This window comes from Artemia franciscana, chromosome 3, assembly GCF_032884065.1.
Source record: "Artemia franciscana chromosome 3, ASM3288406v1, whole genome shotgun sequence".
NCBI lineage: Eukaryota > Metazoa > Arthropoda > Branchiopoda > Anostraca > Artemiidae > Artemia > Artemia franciscana.
In genome coordinates, this window is record NC_088865.1 from 1,139,336 (window position 1) to 1,159,711 (window position 20,376).

The 20,376-nt window shown below is 35.6% G+C and overlaps 1 long non-coding RNA gene across 3 annotated transcripts; it reads left to right on the forward strand.

Moving 5' to 3' along the window:
• The first annotated feature begins 421 nt into the window (after positions 1–421).
• Positions 422–11,107, forward strand: LOC136024723 (uncharacterized). 3 transcript variants are annotated; one of them, XR_010616888.1, is made up of 3 exons: positions 422–440; positions 9,332–9,469; positions 11,019–11,107. It is a non-coding gene; the product is annotated as an uncharacterized LOC136024723 (long non-coding RNA). The 3 variants fall into 3 exon arrangements; XR_010616887.1 differs by having other exon boundaries at positions 439–457; XR_010616886.1 differs by lacking the exon at positions 422–440 and adding an exon at positions 443–549.
• The last annotated feature ends 9,269 nt before the right edge of the window (positions 11,108–20,376 follow it).

Here is a 20,376-nt window from a genome sequence, read left to right on the forward strand (position 1 = left end):
AGGCTTTTGGCTTTCGGTGAGTGAGTGGAAAGGTCATACTTAACTGACCATAAATTTCTTAGCATGGGTATGGAAGTTAAGATCACTGTGAATGGTGTATCAAAAACCTCGCTCGTTATTTACAAAGAAGATTGGGTGGCTTCAATAGAAATAAAAACGGAAATGATTCATTTTGCTGATGTGAATTAATTGACAATCTTAATACTGAATTCAAGAAGCCTTGCCTTATTACCACTATCTACTAATTAAAGACAAGCCGATAAATCAATAAAGACAGTATGACATTTACGGGCATGTATTCATGGGCAGAAAATATGGCAACCCTGACGGAGGTTTCACCTTCATCAAAACTTCCGGGTTCTTTTTATTTTCTTTAAATTGGCAGAGGACAAAGCACTTTGGCTGCCCTCTTAGCCAGCCCTTTGGCTGGCTGAGAAATAGTAATATAAAAAAATTGGCAAGTATAAAGCTTTTTTGTATCTTCTATAGATGTATAGTCGTCGACCTGTTCCAATGGAAAACTAGGCAAACAGAAACTGCTGGCCTTTGGTGTGTAGGCTATGGCTAATCTATTGGTCTGCATTAACAGAGTACATGCTCTACCCCATTAATGTGCAAATATAGGCCTATACCCTGAATTGCGTTCTGAATCCAAAATTCATTGTTGTCATACAGGTAAAACTGAAGGGTTTTTGGTAAATGTGGGACAGTTTATATTTCTTAGGCCTAAATAGAAAGAGCAGGCCTATACCCCTTATTGGACATTTTTGATGGTGAAATTCTAGTTAATTGACTTCTTGCTATCTCAGAAAGGGTTTAGGTTAGGAAAATGAAACTTTCAGGGATGGGTCCACAGGCCAGAGTATGTCCTGGGAAGGTATTTAAAGTACCCACCTCCACTCCTTCTCCCTCTAGAGGGCCCTGAAATTTGTCTACATGACAGGTCTATACCATAAGAAATTTTGACAAAACAACATTTTACCTTAACTTTCAGTTACTAGTTGCTTTTTCTCTGCCTTTAGTTCTGAAAATGCAATTCCTGTCATTTGAGTAGAATTTTGAGCCATATCAATGTTTTTTTTTTTTAATTTAGGAAATGTATTTACATATCTTAAAAACCTTATAAAATGGAATTGAGCAAAGTTGTGAAGCTGAAAACAACTCTGTTGTACTTCAATTAAGCAAAAGATCTATTTTGCAAGGTTTCACTTTCATAACACATATTTTTAAAGGTCAAGGCTTTCTAGAGGGAGAAGGAATAGAGGTAGTTGATTCAAAATACCTTCCTGGGACATACTTTAGTCTGTAGATTCATCCATGAAAGTTTTGTTTTCCTAACCTAAACCCTTTCTGAGATAGCAATAAGTCAATTGATTAGAATTTTACCATTTTTGTTATTTACAAATACAGCTGTTTTGGTTTACATTGTGTTTTAAGCTCTTTATAGACCCTTGAAAATAATACATTTTTCTGTGTTTTTTTGGTCCTAAAAAGAGTCAAATTGTGGTAAAATTATAGCAGTTCATATAACTAGCTTTCATAGAAAATGAATATGCCACTTTATGCCTTTTTTATGCTCTATACAAATATAATAATTGATTCTACTATAAATTGAGATTTAAGCACTTTTTTAGCTCCTAAAAATGACACATTTTCAAAAAATTATGACAGTTCATATGACTGACTTGACCAATAAAGCAAACATACTACTTGATGCCTTTTTTTTTATGTTTTTATGGTCCTTAATTAAATATAATAATTGCTTACCACAAATTCAAATTTAAGCACTTTTTAAGGTCTTAAAAATGATGAATTTTCAATTAAAGTACAAGTTATCCATTGTTTCCAACAAAATAATACTATGTTTTCTCCATGCTGTTTTTTTACAAAATAATACTACATTTTCTCAGTGCTAAAATTATTTAGCCTATAATAAAGATAGTCTAGGTTAGGTTAAAAAGGGCTTAAGGCATCAAGTGATATGTTCACTTTATTGGTAAGCCAGTTATATAAACTGCTATAATTTTACCCAAATCATTGCTATCAAACTCATTGTTTTATCATAGATCCTTTTTTAAGGTGTAATAAGCATTAATTTGTCATGATTAAGTTAAAAAATGTTAAATTTTGACTAAATGTCTAAAAATATTTGTTTTCATCAAATTTTGAATGAGTTGAATTAATACAGCAGAGGATCCAATAAATTATATTTAAGTGTTTCAAAGTAGGTCTAATTAGTATATGGTTTTCCTTGGGGGGGACTTTGAACCATGTTATTGGAGTGACTATAAATATGCTATAGTTCTAAAGTCATTTTCAGTCACACCCTGCTTCCAGGTTTTCTTGTTTTGGCTTTGCTGCTTCTGCAGAATTGTGTATCATGTATCAGGGTAGGAGTCAATAAATACTTTGTATTTTAGAGACAGGACCCTAATGTTTTCCATCCTTTGTATTAATATGAATAGGATATTAATTTCTCATCCTTCCCTTTTTGTGAGGAATATGGTTTGTGTTAGTGTTTAAATGTGTCCTGAAGAAGAGACATGCAGTATAACTTATAAAAATGGTTTTCAAAAATGAAAAGAAAAGTAAAATACAATTAAAAGGGAATAGAAATAATCTATTATACATTATATATAAAAAGTAAAACATTGTTTTACAAACCAGAGGTGTGTTACTTATGATTAAAAGATGCATTTTTAGCTTTAACAAATCTACATTAATTCATTGTCTTCCTCTAGCTCAACAGTTTTAGTAAGTGAGTTGTAGAAGTACAAGCCACTCTCTTGGATTTTTTTATCCCTTTAATTTTCCTTGACATAAGGTAAATGCTTGAATATAAGTTGCTTCTGGCTGGCAAGGCAATGGTAATTTTACCTTTATGTGAATATTTATAAACAAATTTATTTCATCTCTTTCCAAGATGCTATCCATGCTTTTGTTTCTATTTCATTAAATGAGCAATAATTATGAACATGAAATTTTCTATAATTTTCATTTCTAAAAATTAGCAGCAATATTTTTATGAAATATTGGATGTTTGTACATCTGATAGTGTTTGTCTATGCATGAGTATTTTGTTTTGCTGAAAACTGGCATTTCTTATTTAAATGCCCCTGCCTGTGGGAAGCACCATGTTGGCTAGGGCTATTCTGGTCTCCCTGGCCCTGAAAAACTATGTCAACCCAGAAGTTTTATTTTCTGATGTTTGAAGGAGTTTTAACCAAATGAATCTCAAAATGTTTGTTGGATGGGTTTTTGGAAAAAGGGTGTGGGGGGCTAGATCTGATGTATTTGGGGGAAAGGGCATGGTGGAGGTGGTTAGTTGCCCTCCAATCACTTTTCACTCTTATAAATGGCACTAGAACTTCCAATTTCCAATCAAATAAGCCCCCTTTGAAATTTATATAACAATGCCTTCCATATGAAGTACCTCTTGGGAAAAAAATTGTAGCCACATTGTCTTTACTCTAGGCAATGCTAAAGCATTACCTCACAAATACTCCTCCTAGTGGACCAGCATTTTTATATGGCAGACAGAATATGTCCAAGGTAATGGCATCCTCACCACAGAGACAATTTTTTTTTGTTATGTGCAAGCACAGATCCTGTCATTGCTCTCTTGATCTCACCAGATGATCCAGCAAAGAGTTATTTTCAAAAAGAATTTCTCCTGTTCTGCAATCAGCTTTAGGCATTCAATTGAGCAATTGAGAACATAAAAAAAACTTTGCCCGGTAACAGTTGGGGCTTCAGCTTCTGTGAGTATACTGTTGATTTTCAAATTGGTTGAAGGCTTTGGCTATTCTAATGCATAGTTATTTTTTGAGTCACAATGGGAAGCTACTGTACTGCCCTAAGCACTTGAAGTTTGTCATCTGTTTTATGTCTCTTAGTTGGATTTCTATGGGTGAATGTGCTAATTTACATAGTTTTAGACTTTGGAATATTGATATGTAATCTGAATTGTTCAGCTTTCTTACAGGGTTTGTTCAGATAATCCTGACAGTTTTGCCTGTCTCTATGGGCTAATTTATGGGATTGACCAACTCCTTGGGGGGGGGGGATGTGCAAACATAATTGGTAAAATTGACATCCTGGAGAAGCTCTCTTGCAATTCAGATTCTTTATTAATTCACCTGACTAAGGACATTGTTTTCAACTAGGCCAAAGAAAGAGGTGACAATACATAATCTTGCTTTTTGCCAGTCATCACTTTGAGATAGCGTGTGTTGCCATCAGAGATTTTTGAGAAAGCACTGGTACTTTATTGCATGGTAACTATTAGAAAGGCTTGCTTTTTGGGAATAATGACATTATCGTTTTGAAAAATATAGACATTCATTTTATTTAGTATGATGATTGAACATTATTTTGAAATATTTGACTATGTTTGGCAAAGTATCAGTAAGTAGATTAACCTCACAAAAGAACTCATTTAGTTTTTGATGAATTTCACAGGAATAATTTATTTTATTCTGTAACATTGCAGCCTTTTTCTCAAACTGTGGCTAAATAAGATAAATACAGTCATTCATATTCCCCCATGTCACCATTGTAGTCAGCAATAGATCTTCAAACTTTTAAAGCAACTTCTTTAAAATCATGGGAATATCTCAGAAAAAAAAATGAAATCTTGAAGATATTTCCTTTAGAAATTTTACTGTAGTCATAAATAATATATTAAGTTGTTGTAAGAATTATAATTTCAGTTTACAGTTTTTAAAGCAATAAAAAGACTATCCATGAAAATGGTAATTTATTCTTGGTTAAATTTTCAAATATGGAATTTGTTTTCTTTTCCATACCAGATAATGGTTATTCATTTTAAAATTCAATATATCTTGAGCAAGAATTAAGTTTTCTCTATGGAATGAAATACATAAAATTTTTACAAATATTTCTACAAATTGGCTTAATTGTTAAAGTTGTTCAACAACTGAGAATATTTAATGAACTGAGAGTGTTAAAATCATGCAAAATAAAAGAATTATTCCCTGGAACTCCAAATTCGAAAATATTGTGGATGACATTAAAAATTAATTTTAGGAAGCTAAGCATCTAGGGCTACTAATAAGTGAAGATGAAAAGGTGACTTTGTGTAACAAAAAAATTGATTGGGTGGACAACATCCCTTAGTTTTGTTGAAGCATTAGTAATGACAATGGGAGTAGTGAAAATGTTAGAATAAGAAAAGCCAAGGCTGAGGGTATTTTTCCTCAGTTAAAACAAGTTTGGAAGAACAGGAAGATAAGCCACAAACCAAGATTAAAATCTTTGAAGCTACAATGATAGTATGGTCAAATATCTTTCTTGACCATGGGTGCTCCAAAAACTGGATGGAGATTTGCTAGATATTTTTCAGAGAAATTATTTAGGAATTTTCTTGATACTTGGATGACTGACCATATTTCAAATGTAGGCTGTATGAAAAGTTGGCTCAATCCTACTTTCTAAGGCAATAATGACAGAAAGGTAGGGACAGCTAGGTCAAGTTTTGCAGATGAGTGATGACAGATTGTCCTTTTGGGTCAACCGTCTAGTTTGACCAAAGAGGGAGGCTCCTGAGGCCACACAACTACTTATGCTCCTCCTTCCTTCCGATCTATTAGAAGCCTTGCTCATTGCAACTTCCCAGAAATTTCCCATTTCACTCAAATCTTTTTTATGACTTTCTCCTACCCCAACTGTTGACAACCTGCTTTCTATTCAGCTCCAGATGACTGGCCAAATTAATTTCGTGCAGGACCTCTTTGTATTGATGGAGACTTTGTGGATAAGAGGAAAAAGAACATGGCACTCATAGCTCTAAGGCCATGCAAAAAGATTCAAAACTAGTATAAGGTCTTGTTGTGTTAAAGTAGACTTTGAGGACTATATGGAAGCCATATTGGGTGTTTTCATATTCATATAATCTACTAGCTGTTGGAGTGGTGCTTTGCGCCACCCCAACACCTAGTTCCTGGGGGCGCTTCACCCACCCCAAGCCCCCCGCGCGTGTAAGTCGTTACTCACCATTGTAGTTGTGTCCCTGTGTCCCACCTGTGAATATATAAGCCTATGTATATATATATATATATATATATATATATATATATATATATATATATATATATATATATATATATATCCCCCCTGTGCCCCCTGGCATCCCTGTTGTAACTGTGTCCCTGTGTCCTGGTCATCATTTATATTCACTGTGTCCTGGTCGTCATTTGTGTCCCAGTGTCCCAGTCTGTAATTTCTCTTTGAGTGTCCTGGTCTGGTTTGTAATTTCTCTTTGAGTGTCCTGGTTGTCATTTACATTCCCTGTGTCCTGGTTGTCATTTGTGTCCCAGTTGTCCATGGGAAAAAAAAAAAATCAGTATTCAGATCTATACCTCATTATTCTAATGATTGCCCTTGAGCTTTGTTGATGGTGATTGCTAATTGAACAATTGCTGTGTCCCTGTTGTCATTTATATATCTTCCCCGTGCCCCCTGGCGTCCCTGTTGTATTTGTATCCCTGTGTCCTGGTCTTCATTTATATTCCCTGTGTCCTGGTCATTATTTGTGTCCTGGTGTCCCAGTCTGTAATTTCTCTCTGAGTGTCCTGGTTGTCATTTGTGTCCTGGTGTCCTGGACTGTAATTTAGTCAGTCGACAGACGTGACATGAGTCAACAAACAACTTCATGACAGCATAATGCTCAATCCTTGTAATGACGTCTGTCGACAAACATGCATGACGTCAGTCAACACACAAACAACTTATTTTTATATATATAGATGAGGTGATATAGATGATGATCTCTTTGAGTGTCCTGGTCTGGTTTGTAATTTCTCTTTGAGTGTCCTGGTTGTCATTTACATTCCCTGTGTCCTGGTTGTCATTTGTGTCCCAGTTGTCCATGGGAAAAAAAAAAAATCAGTATTCAGATCTATACCTCATTATTCTAATGATTGCCCTTGAGCTTTGTTGATGGTGATTGCTAATTGAACAATTGCTGTGTCCCTGTTGTCATTTATATATCTCCCCTGTGCCCCCTGGCGTCCCTGTTGTATTTGTATCCCTGTGTCCTGGTCTTCATTTATATTCCCTGTGTCCTGGTCATTATTTGTGTCCTGGTGTCCCAGTCTGTAATTTCTCTCTGAGTGTCCTGGTTGTCATTTGTGTCCTGGTGTCCTGGACTGTAATTTAGTCAGTCGACAGACGTGACATGAGTCAACAAACAACTTCATGACAGCATAATGCTCAATCCTTGTAATGACGTCTGTCGACAAACATGCATGACGTCAGTCAACACAAACAACTTATTTTTATATATATAGATGAGGAGTTACTTTGACAAATTTTATTAAAAGTATACCACCTATCTGAACCATAGTATCTGTGTTGGTCTACGTGACGACTACTGTGTAGGTCTACAAGACTGAAAACTATGTGGAAGTCATATTGGATGTGTTCTTATTTATAGAGTCTCAGAGGGGCTACTATGACAGATTTTATCAAAAGTACACCAACTGTCCAAACCATTGTATTGTTATTAAACTGATTTCGAAAATACCTTAGCCTATTAGTGTTTTTATATCATTATATCCTTAGTATTTAAACCACCTCCTCACTAAAAAGAATGAATTAATCAGTTCTTTACAGGTACAGTGATAAACTTTGATCCTGCTGCTAAAATTCTTTTCTAGTCTTTGACCATCCAAGTAAATTACTAACAACTTCCGTTTTTTTTTGCAGATCATCTGAACTCATGCTTTGACTTAATGGTGTTTACCAGTTACTTAACTCAATTGATTTCTGTTTAATGCCAAATTATTTGTTCTTGAGTGTAAACCAATTTTCTTATGCATTTTTATACCTCCCCACCCCAAAAAAACCTTTTGTAACTGGTGCTTATAGCTACAGCATGATGATAATCTTAATACTTGACAAGTGGTTTTTGTATCTGTTTTCCAAGACAAATTCTGATAAAGAACGGATATGTTGTGGGAGGTTGTGGCTAAAATTTGGGTTCTATATGCATTTTTGGAACAAGTATCTCAGAGATTTTTTCAAAAAGTTAGGCAAAATTAAGTCGTGTGCTTCACTCAGGAAAAATAAGAAAAATTGATGTTCGTGAAACCTAAACATAAGCTATTTAGTAATTCTTATCAAATACAGAATTCATTGTTATATCTTGATTTATTGAAAGGTTTCAACATTAGTTTTTATTTCTAGTATGTTTCTCAGAAATGTATCTGCTCAGAAACATGAAAAAAAATAATAAGAATAATTTTTAAATTTAATAAAATTAAAAATTAATAGTTTATTTCAGCTAGTTTTAATATCACTGCTTCTTTGCCGCTACCTTCTCCATTTGAAAATTTCTAACAAAACTTTTGAGAAAACACCCAATTAGAAACCGCTTAATTATCGAATGCCAATTATAGAACTATATATTGCCAAGCCGTAATTGATAAGTCCAAGATACAGCAAACATACCAGAACATACGAAAAAAATATACAGGACATTCAACGAAAACAAACAACAGAAAATTCGTTGTACGTATGAATCCAACATGCAACGAATATACCAGAACATACGATGAAAATGTACAGAACATACAAAGCAAATATATAACAAAAAATTCTTCTTCTTCTTCTTTGTCTTACAGCAGGATCAGGGATTCTTCCCTTCACTTTTTATTTTAAAAGTCCATTTTAATGGAAATAAAAGTAGAATAGACTGCATAAAAATCTTTAAATGAACTGTTAAAATGTTTTTTTTTCAAATACAAGGTGTAAATGAAATGCTCTCAATTAGAGAATTTCCCGAGAGTGTGATAAACAATACAAATATTTAAAGTCAAAATATGTCCGTCAGTAACAATTAAAACGAATCAAAAACAAAAGTGAAGAACAAAGAAACCTACGGTTGGAAGATAAGCGGCAGTGAGAATTAAAATTACTCAGAAAAAGTGAAGAAGAAGATATAAGGCTAAAAGATATACCACAGCGAGAACAAGGAATTATACGGTTGAAAGATAAGTGACAGTAACAATTACAAGCAATCAAGAAAAGGGAGTATCAGAACGTGTAAAAAAAATAGAATTGTGCTTGTAGAAGACAAGCGACAGCAAAAATTAGAACGAGCCAAAAATGAGAGTAAAATAGAAAGACAGCTTTATATTTCATGACAAAATGACGTGACCTGACCTCCTATGCTTTTATTTGTTTTACTTTTTAGTGTATTTGGAGATTCACATGGTTCTGACCATTGTTTTTTCTTTTAAATATTCATATAAGGTTACACGTTTATTTTCATTTTGATTGTTAGGTTTAATGCTATTTCATTTTTTAGAGACCTGTTTGCGACATCTCAGTTGGATGGAGGACCAAATAATTCTACTGTCTCACATATTTTACGTAAACATCCTACGTTTGACTAACGTTACTGTTCCTTTCATTACAGCTGTTTGACCGAGATATGTATCTAGAGGTGTGTTCTTTAAATGTACAGTATTCTATAAATTAAGGCTATATCTAAGGATGGGATTCAGGGTTTGAACCCCTCCCCCTCCGAGTTTTTGTCTGACTCATAAAACTGGAACAAAAATTCATACAAACAAATTTTTTTGGGGTTTTTAATTTTTTGTAACCCCAGTGAGACCCCTATAGAAAAAATGCCTCACCCCTCGAGCAAAACCCCTTGATACATCTTTGCTGTAAATAAACTATTCCTGGTCTGTTCAACTTTAGGTCTGACATTTTTCTAGATATTAAACTTTTTGTTTGACATAGGTCCGTTTAGAAGGAGGGTATTATGGAAAAAATCTCAAATGTTTTGTTTACTCGGGGGGGGGGTATTTGTTCATGTTTGTGACTTTTCGTCTCCCCCTTCTTGTCCCAATAAGAGTTCCACTGAAAGATATAGAAGAACGTTCAGCCCTCACATGGTTGTAATTTCAAGTCAATATCCCCCCCCCTTCTCAGTCCCCTTTTATCTTATAGTTTTAGTGTTTATTTTGCAATTGCATACTTAGTAATTCTTGCTAGCTTTACTTTTCTTTATATTTGTTTTCCCCTTTTTAATCTTACGAACTTTTATTGTTTGATGATTGCAATTTTATGGTTTTATGACATTGACCATTTCTTAAGTTTTTGCTTTTTGCTTCTTTTTTTTTCTTTTTTTTTGTACTGACACTTAAGTGCTAATTTGGACCTTTTGGGCTTGTTATAGCCGCTTTGTTGAAATATAATCTTATCTTACAAAGCCAAACTTCAACGTAAAGAACGAAGCTTGAGAAGAGTTCCCCTCATATACAGAATATAATTTTTGTTTGTTTTAAGTTTTAGATTTGTTTCAGTTGAAAAAACTTGTGCTTTTATTTTCTAAGTTTTTTCAAATCACACCTAATCTACCCATGAAAGTTTTTACCCAGAAAATTTTTCTCCTCCAAAAAATCATCCATGCTTACTTCCCCCGACCATTCCCTAGGTAGAGATTCAGTTCAACCGTATGTATTCATTTTTTTAAGTTTAGCAACCCCCTCCTTTTGCTGCAAACCGAATTCTGGGTACGATATTGCTATTTCTATTCCTCTATATATCGCTATTTCTATTTAAAAAGAAGTACAGAATAGTGTTTAATTCCTACAACCGCCCCCACACTACTATTTTTACCTGAGGGCTAATTGAGAGTTACATAGTTTGGCATTAACGTGTACTCTTTGAGATATCCTTGAGATTTGTTGAAGAAAAAAGGTCTTGCCTAGGCATTCCAACCATCTTGAGGTTTTCGCTCTTGTAATATATTAAATAAAAAAAACGCTTTTTTTTAACTGAAAGGGGCTTTTCCTCCTTAACGCCCCACTCTTCACGCTAAAGTTTGACTCTTTCTCTTATCTCAGTAAAACAATAAAAAACTTTGGCGTAAAGAGCGGGGCGTTGAGGAGGAAAAGTCCCTTTCATATACGGAGTAATTTCGGTTCATCTCTTATTTACATGTCTTTTATCACCAATCAATTTACGTCCTTTTTCTTTTCTAGGTTGAATTTTAGAGCTGAGCAGTAATTCGTAACTAATTCTGTAGAAGCCTGTACACTGCTGCCGTCTTTTTGTGTGATAGCATTCATTTTCAAACAGTTCGTGGTAACGAACTGTAGTAAGGAGCGACCCGGCTCAATAGTAACCAAAACTCTAAAAAATGGAATTTTGATACCAATAGCTACATCAAAAGAATCGCATTTTAATGCTGGTTTTAAATATATAAGTTTCATCAAGTTTAGTCTTACCCATCAAAAGTTACGAGCCTGAGAAAATTTGCGTTATTTTAGAAAATAGGGGGAAACGCCCCCTAAAAGTCATAGAATCTTAACGAAAATCACACCATCAGATTCAGCGTATCAGAGAACCCTACTGTAGAAGTTTCGAGCTCCTATCTACAAAAATGTAGAATTTTGTATTTTTTGCCAGAAGGCAGATCACGGATGCGTGTTTATTGGTTTTTTTGTTTTTGTTTTTTTTTTTTTTTTTTTTCCCAGGGGTGATCGTATCGACCCAGTTTTCCTAGAATGTTGCGAGAGGGCTCATTCTAACGGAAATGAAAAGTTCTAGTGCCCTTTTTAAGTGACCAAAAAAATTGGAGGGCACCTAGGCCCCCTCCCACGCTAATTATTTTCCCAAAGTCAACGGATCAAAATTCTGAGATAGCCATTTTATTCAGCGTAGTCGAAAAACCTTATAACTATGTCTTTGGGGACGACTTACTCCCCCACAGTCCCCGTGGGAGGGGCAACAAGTTACAAACTTTGACCTGTGCTTACATATAGTAATGGTTATTGGGAAGTATACAGGCGTTTTCAGGAGGATTTTTTTGGTTTGGGGGAGGGGTTGAGAAGAGGGGGATATGCTGGGGGAACTTTCCTTCGAGAATTTGTAATGGGAGAAGAAAATTTCCATGAAGGGAGAGCAGGATTTACTAGCATTATTTAAAAAAAAACAATTAAAAAATAAAAGTGAAAAAGCTTTTTCAGCTGGAAGTAAGGAACAGCAATAAAACTTAAAACAAACAGAAATTATTACCCATATGAGGGGCTCACCTCCTTCTAATACCTCGCTCTTTACACTAAAGTATTTTCGGTAATTTCAACTACTTATTCTACGGCTTTTGTGATTCAGGGGGTCATTCTTAATGAATTGGGATAAAATTTAAGCTTTAGTGTAAAGAGCGAGGTACTGACGATGGGGCGAATCCCCTCATATATGTAATAAAAACATGAGAATACAAAAGTTCTTTACGTAAGCTAATTTATAAGTTACGTAAATCTTTTACCAATAAAAAGATTCGTAAAAAATTAGACATAGACATAGACATTTTTTATTTTCATCAAAAACGTATAAATTAAACAAAGAATTTACCATTAACGGCCACTCTTAAGACAGAAGAGTCCTGACTGTGGCCGCAATTCTAACCACCATGATCTGCTAAATCATTTCCTCAAATGATTTTGAAGAAAAAAAATCCTTGGGGGGGGGGGTAAAAAAACTAAATAATTAATATTAAATACTAAATAAATAAATACTCTTTCCTCTTATCACACTCTCCTTTTTAAAAAATGGAATTTAACCATTCTCTTGAATGATGCCAGACTTACTGCCGCTCTGACCAATTCTGGAAGGTCATTCCAGACGCTGACACCTATGTTCCTGAGAACAAATCCTGCTCTCGTTGTATTTCTTCTCTCGTGAGTCAAATCCTCCGAATTTCGGGTAAAATAAGGGTGATAAAACGAGTTAGTTTTAAAAAAATCATGAAAGTACTCAGGGCTTACCTTATTTACACTTTGAAAAACAAAAATCGCTAGCTGGTAATCGCGTAGCTCGCCTATGTTCAAAATATCGTTCTTTCTAAAACACTCTGCAGTATTCTGACAGTTTTGAAATTCTCCTATCAGACGCAGTGCTTTGTTTTGTAATATTTGAGTTCTTTTATAATTCATCACGAAATTGCTTGCCCAAACAGAACAACCGTACGTGATGTAGGGGTGCACAATAGCACTGTATAACAATTTGACAACTGCTACCGGGAACACTTTTTTCAGCCTCCTCATCACTCCCAATCCTCTAGCTGCTTTTGCTGACACTATTTCACCATGCTTCTTCCAAGACAAATTACAATCAATATAAAATCCGAGATATTTACAAAAAGAAACCTGTGTTATGCCAACACCGTTATAAAGCACATTTTCAAGAAGTTCAGGTACACCAGTTCTACTAAACACCATAAAATTTGTTTTTCTTGGATTTACTGAAAGTGAGCTTAGAGCTGTAAAAACATGAAGCCGACTAAGGATGTGGTTCGCTTTTTGCACAACCTCTTTTGAAGTCCGGGCAAACACTGTGATAGCTGTATCATCGGCGAAAGAGGTTAAAACTGAATTATTTAGATAAAATCGAAGAGTATCCACATATACCAAGAAGAGTAACGGGCCAAGGACTGATCCTTGGGGAACACCACAATTTATAGGCATAGCTGCACTAGATATATCACTCATCACCACCTTCATTGATCTTCCACACAGATAAGACCGAAACCAACTTAATGCTGTATCTTTAATTCCAAGGTTCCGCAGTCTTTTCAGTAGAACTTCAAAATCCACAGTGTCAAACGCCTTCTTCAAATCAATAAAAATAGTTAGAGGGATCAAATTATTTTCTAACGCACTATTTACACAATCTAAAAGGTGATGAACGGCATGCACTGTAGAATGACCTTTTCTAAAACCAAACTGTGAATCTGACAAAAACCCAAGCGAATTCATGTACTCGTATATTTTCTTATACACTACTTTTTCATAAATTTTTGAGAAGAGCGGTAGAATGGATATTGGTCTCCAGTTCGAAATATCTCTTTTATCGCCTCCTTTATGGAGGGGTATAACTTTTGCCCGCTTTAGTTCGTCAGGAAACACACCTTTTTGAATAGATAAATTGACTAGATATAATATCACAGGTAAGAGATACGCAGCAACTGCTTTAAATGCTTTAATGTTTAGGCCATCAACACCAGCTGCATTAGATTTGATCGATTTCACTGCTTGGGTAATGTCATCCATAGTACATTCGGTAAAGTAAAATGAGTGATGAAGACCACGGTTATCGTCAAACTCCTCAGTATCTAGCTGTCCGCTTTGATCTTTTGCCTCTTGGTTTATTTGCGATCCTATTTTGGTAAAAAACTTACAAAACTCTTCACTAACTTCTTGCCTCCCACTCACAATTCTTTCACCTATGGCTAACTGTTCAGTTGATGCTGAATCCTTACCATTGCCGAGAATGCTTTTAATAGTCAGCCAGGTCCCTCTAATGTTTCCTTTCTGCGATTTTAATTTCTCTCCGAAATACTCCCTCATTGCAGCTCGACGTCCAGAATTCACCCTATTTCTTGCCTTTCTGTACTCTTCCCAACTGTCATCACTCTCACAATTGAGATAATCTGAGAATAGTTGGTCTCTCTTCTTCATCATTTCCAGTATCTCTTCCGTAATCCATGGCTTCCGCGGTTGGTTTTTCTTCTTAGTTGCAGTTTTTAATGGGCAACACTGATCATAGATGGGAGACAAAATACTCATAAATTTATCAAAAGCAGTCGAGGGGTCTTCTTTCTCCACCATGACTTCTTGCCATGATACTGTGCTGATTTCTTCTTTAAATTTCCTGAGATTTTCAGCTTTCATCATTCTGAATTGAAACTTAGTAGTGGTTTTATGTTTACAGCTAAATCTTTTAATGGTGCAAAATAATGGTAGATGGTCCGACCCAGGGTGTAAGACAACGTCAGCACAGCACTCCACAATTGCATCCGAAGAAAGGAAGATATTGTCAATCAGAGTTGCCGAATGATCTGTTATCCTAGTTGGGATTGAAACTGCGGGATAAAGGTTATGTGAAAGCATAAGGTTAAAAAAATCAAGGTTTACTCCTTCTAGATTTAAAAGATCAAAGTTAAAATCGCCTAAAAAAATACATTGGAGTTTAGTACTTGACATTCTTTGAAGAAATCCATCGAATTCTCCAAAAAAATCATCTGGGTTTGCGCTGGGCGGCCGGTAAACCAAAGAAATGATGAACTTTCTATTTTTCTCTAACTCTATTTCTATTGATAAAGTTTCGAGCTTACCTTCATTCCAGAGAGTTAAATCATCTCGAATTACGTAATCCAAAGAATTTGCTAGCAGAAAAGTCAAACCTCCTCCTCTCATTGAACTCCTTGATTTTGATACAAGTTTATAGCCTGGAAAAAAATGTGACGAGAGGAAAGTGTCATCGGTTACGAACGACTCGCAAATCCCTAATATTTCTACCTTATTTTTATAAAGATCTAGCAGACGGGCGACCTCATGGTGGTTAGAATTCAGATGACAATTCCACTGAGCCACAGTCAAAGACTCAGATTGTCCAGGCATTTCAATATCACTTAACCGAATATATTTGCTACTCCGCAGCGGCTTAAATGGATGATTCACAAAATCCTTCGCTACCGATAACGACAAAACATCTTCAATACGAAACGGCGAACTTTGCAACAAGTCCAAACGGGACTGCTGCATATCATTATTTACTTGAACAGCCATTCATAATATAGTACAGACCGCATTTGACGGTAAGGAAATATACAGAAGAGGGATAACGAAAAAACAAAAAATATTCTAAACTCCAACAAGAAAAAGAAAAAAAATGAACGGAAATGAAAACGATTATCACTATCACTGATATTACAAAAGATCATCGATACCCCAAATACGCTGAATGGGACTAACACTAGACTGTCGCACAAAAACTCTCCCCTGATCAGACCATACACATCGGTTTCCAAATTTATCTCTGGCAGCATTCAGTAACTCACGCTTTTTCTTTGTGAGATTTTCAGATACAAAAATTCCACTATTTGCAAGATTCTTCTTTGCTTTGAAAACGGCGCTAGCAATGTCCTTAGAACGAAATTTCACGAGCACGGGAGCCACCTTGTCCGGTCTTTGTGAGTTACTAGAACCCAGACGGAACCGATGAACACTCACAACATCGGAATTTGCGATACTAGACAGGCCCATTTGGTCACGTATGATATGATTAATTGCTGGATTTAGATTTTGCGATGGGTTCTGTTTCACACCGTTAAATAAGAGAGAATCTAGCTTAGCTTCCTGCTCATAATCGTCAACTTTCGCCTCTAGTTGAGTTACCCTGTTCTCAAGGATTTCAATAGCATGCAAGTAACTTTTGAGCTGTTTTTCAATGATGTTAAACTTTGGGCTAAATTCTATAATGATCGCATCGTGTATTTCTGAAACCATGGTATCTGTCGGAAACTTGGCAGTACTAGCCGCTGGAGTTGACCCCGGTCGATTTCAGTTTTTCGGCTATTTTCTTTTCAATTGTCTCTGATAAATTTTTCTTTGTAGCGAGCAAATCCTGCTCGGTAGCATTAACAAGATTTCGCAATTCTGCTGCACAATCAGCAGCAGTATTTGAACCCTTCAGATACTGTTTATAAACATCCGGATAATCACGTAATTCATCAAATGCAATATCTACTCCTCTTGTTTTCTTGGCTGAAGCTTCCGTTACATTATCTTTATAACTGACAAGCTGCTAAGCCAAAATCAAAACATGCATTGATTCAAAAACGTTCAGAAATTAAATAAAAAAAACAAGTTTTTTCAACTGAAAGTAAGGAGTGACATCAAAACTTAAAACGCACAGAAATTACTTCGTATATGAAAGAGGCTGCTTCCTCATCAACGCCCCGCTCTTTACGCTAAAGTTTGACTCTTTCTCTCAATTCTTCTTTCTAAAACAGTAAAAAACTTTAGCGTAAAGAGCGGGGCGTTGATGAGGAAGCAGCCTCTTTCATATACGAAGTAATTTCTGTGCGTTTTAAGTTTTGATGTCACTCCTTACTTTCAGTTGAAAAAACTTGTTTTTTTTATTTAATTTCTGAACGTTTTTGAATCAATGCATGTTTTGATTTTGGCTCTCCGCAGAGGAATGATCAAAACGAAATTTGCATATTTTTTTTTTGGCTCAATGGCTTTCTCATAATTTTGATCGAATGATTTTGAGAAAAAAAGAGCGGGGGACGAAGCCTAGCTGCCCCCCGATTTTTTGGTTAATTAAAAAGGCAACTAGAACTTTTAGCTCTTTTTTTCTCAAAATCATTCGATCAAAATTATGAGAAAGCCATTGAGCCAAAAAAAAAATATGCAAATTTCGTTTTGATCATTCCTCTGCGGAGAGCCAAAATCAAAACATGCATTGATTCAAAAACGTTCAGAAATTAAATAAAAAAAACAAGTTTTTTCAACTGAAAGTAAGGAGTGACATCAAAACTTAAAACGCACAGAAATTACTTCGTATATGAAAGAGGCTGCTTCCTCATCAACGCCCCGCTCTTTACGCTAAAGTTTTTTACTGTTTTAGAAAGAAGAATTGAGAGAAAGAGTCAAACTTTAGCGTAAAGAGCGGGGCGTTGATGAGGAAGCAGCCTCTTTCATATACGAAGTAATTTCTGTGCGTTTTAAGTTTTGATGTCACTCCTTACTTTCAGTTGAAAAAACTTGTTTTTTTTATTTAATCACAGAGAAAGGCGCTGCCGCAGAACAGGTTTCTTGTAATTGTAAAGTTCAAATAAAAATCAAGGGTTCTCAACCAAAGTTATTAAATTCTCAGTAAAATTCTTGTTTATGCTTCTTTCTCTCCCCTTTTCACATTTTAAAAGAAACAGATCCCTTTACATTTTTTGAATAAATTATCTTTTTTGCTCTCCCCTCACTAAACGAAATTACTGTTGACCCAAGCTCTTCTGCTCCTTGTCCTCTGCTCCTCAACCGAGAAACCGCTTTTGGAGTCATCAAACAAGAGAATAATGGATCCAGGACCTATTATTTTTCTTTTTTTATGTAAATTGAAAAACTTGTTTAAATAAAACTTTATTATTCCGTTTTCTTATAGCTTATCTTATACTTACTACTTCATGTTCTTAGAGTTGGGTTTTATAGAAGGGACCCTGATCAAAGGATGCTGCATATCCGCGCTCGTTAATCTGGCTCTAGGCGTTTCCCCCATGGAAAATACACACCCTGGTTTTTTTTCCCCACAGAAAGTACTCACCCACCCACCTCTCCTTGTGAAAATAAGGCTTTCCAAATTTGTGATTTTTTTTTGTGGGAAGGAATTTTGGTACTAGTGTATTATACGCCACTCACTTAAGTTTATGTCGTGTAATACTGGAGAACAAATCGGTTTCTTTGTTCGTTTCTTTCAGCTTTGCTCGAGACAAGTCAAGTGTCAGAATAGATGGGAAACGTGTAATTTAGGCTATATATTTGCACTCAAGGGGTTGGGGGGAGGAGGTAAAGTATTTGGATAGTTTGAACCCGGAAAATAATTCTTACTTCATAATATATAGAATGATTGTATCTAACACATTTTGTACGCAGACTCGCTATGCCCCCCCCCCACCAATGTGCAAATATATATCCCAAAATTTAGTTTCTAAAGTAACGAAGAAACTGGTTTGTTCTCGAGTTCTGAACATCGTAAACTTGAGTAAGTGGTGTATAATACACCAGTACCGGAATTTTTCGGGGAGACAGAACTGAATTTCGCGGTATTATTTAAAAACGACTAGAAAAGGAAATTAAAAAAAAGTTTTTTTTAACTAAAGCATGGAGCAACATCAAACCTCATAACGAATAGAAAGTATTACGTATATGAAAGGGGTTGGGTAATAATTTTGTTCGTTTAGAGTTTTATGTTTCTATGTTATTAAACGAGCCATAATTATTTAATGAATTTTTCTATAATTTTCATTTCTGAAAATTAGCTACAATATTTTGTGAAATATTGGATATAACATTGATCTGATATAGTGTTTTTTCTATGTGTGAATATATTTTTTGCTGAAAAGCGGCATGTTCTTGTGTAAATATTCCTCCCAGTGGAGGAGCATTTATTATCAGGCGACAAAGAATATGGCCCAGGTAATGCCATCTTCGTTGTAATGCCGCACGTGCGAATAAAGATCTCGTCGTTGCTAACATGATCTCTTCAGATGATCCGGCGAAGAAAGTTATTTTCAAAGGGGGTTTCTCCTGTTCTGCGATTACAATTTGCATTCCATTGAGTGTCTGAGAACAGACAAACTATTGCTCTGTAACAGTCATGGTTTCTGCTTCTGTGAGTGTACTGTGGATTTTCAGACTGGAAAGAAGTCGGTATGAATATCACATATTCTAGACTGGAATAAGTGATATAAGTTGCTTCTGGCTGGCAATGTTATTGTAATTTTACCCTTTTTTTGGAGATATACGTGGAAATCTCTGAAATGCCGTGTTGGCTTAGGCTATTGTGGTGCGTAGTTCTTTTTTTCGAGTCACCACGAGAAGCTATTGTACTGTCGAAGTACTTAAAGTCTGTCATCTGCTTTATCTCTTATTTGGATTCCCGTAGGTGAACGTGCTAGGTTACATAGTTTTAGACTTAGGAATGTTGATGTGTAAAACAGATTGCTCAGCTTTTTTTCCCGAGTTTGCTCAGAAAATCCAGACCGTTTTGTCTTTCTCTATGGGCCAAAAATAATCGGCAAAATAAAGCTATAGAATCTTAACGAAAACCACACCATCAGATTGAACGTATCAGAGAACCCTTCAGTAGAAATTTCAAGCTCCTATGTACAAAACTGTTGAATTTTGTATTTCTTGCCACAAGACCTTTCACCTTTCCAGAGGTGATCGTATCGACCCAGTGGTCCTAGAATGTTGCGAGGGAGCTCATTCTAACGGAAATTAAAAATTCTGGTGCCCTTCAAGTGACCGAAAAGATTGGAGAGCATCTAGGCCCCCTCCCACGCTCATTTTTTTCCCGAAGTCACCGGATCTAAATTCTGAGATAGCCATTTTATTCAGTATAATAAAAAAACCTAATAACTATGTCTTTGGGGACGACTTATTTCCCCAAAGTCCTCGTGGGAGGCGCTGCAAGTTACAAACTTTGACCAGTGTTTTCACATAGTAATGGTTATTGGGAAGTGTACAGACACTTTCAAGGGGAGTTTTTGGTTGGAGTGATGGGGTTATGCGGGGGGAACTTTCCATTGAGGAATTTGTCATCATGGGGGAATCTCCATGAAGGGGGCACAGGATTTCTTAGCATTTTTTTAAAGAGCAATGAAAAGATAAAGTTGAAAAAGTTTCTTCAACTGAAAGTAAGGGGCAGCATTAAAATGAACAGAAATTATTATGCATATGAGGTGTTCACCTCTTCCTAATACCTCGCTCTCTACCTCTACGCTAAAGATACTTCATTAATTTCAACTAATTATTCTATGGCCTTTGTGATTCAGTG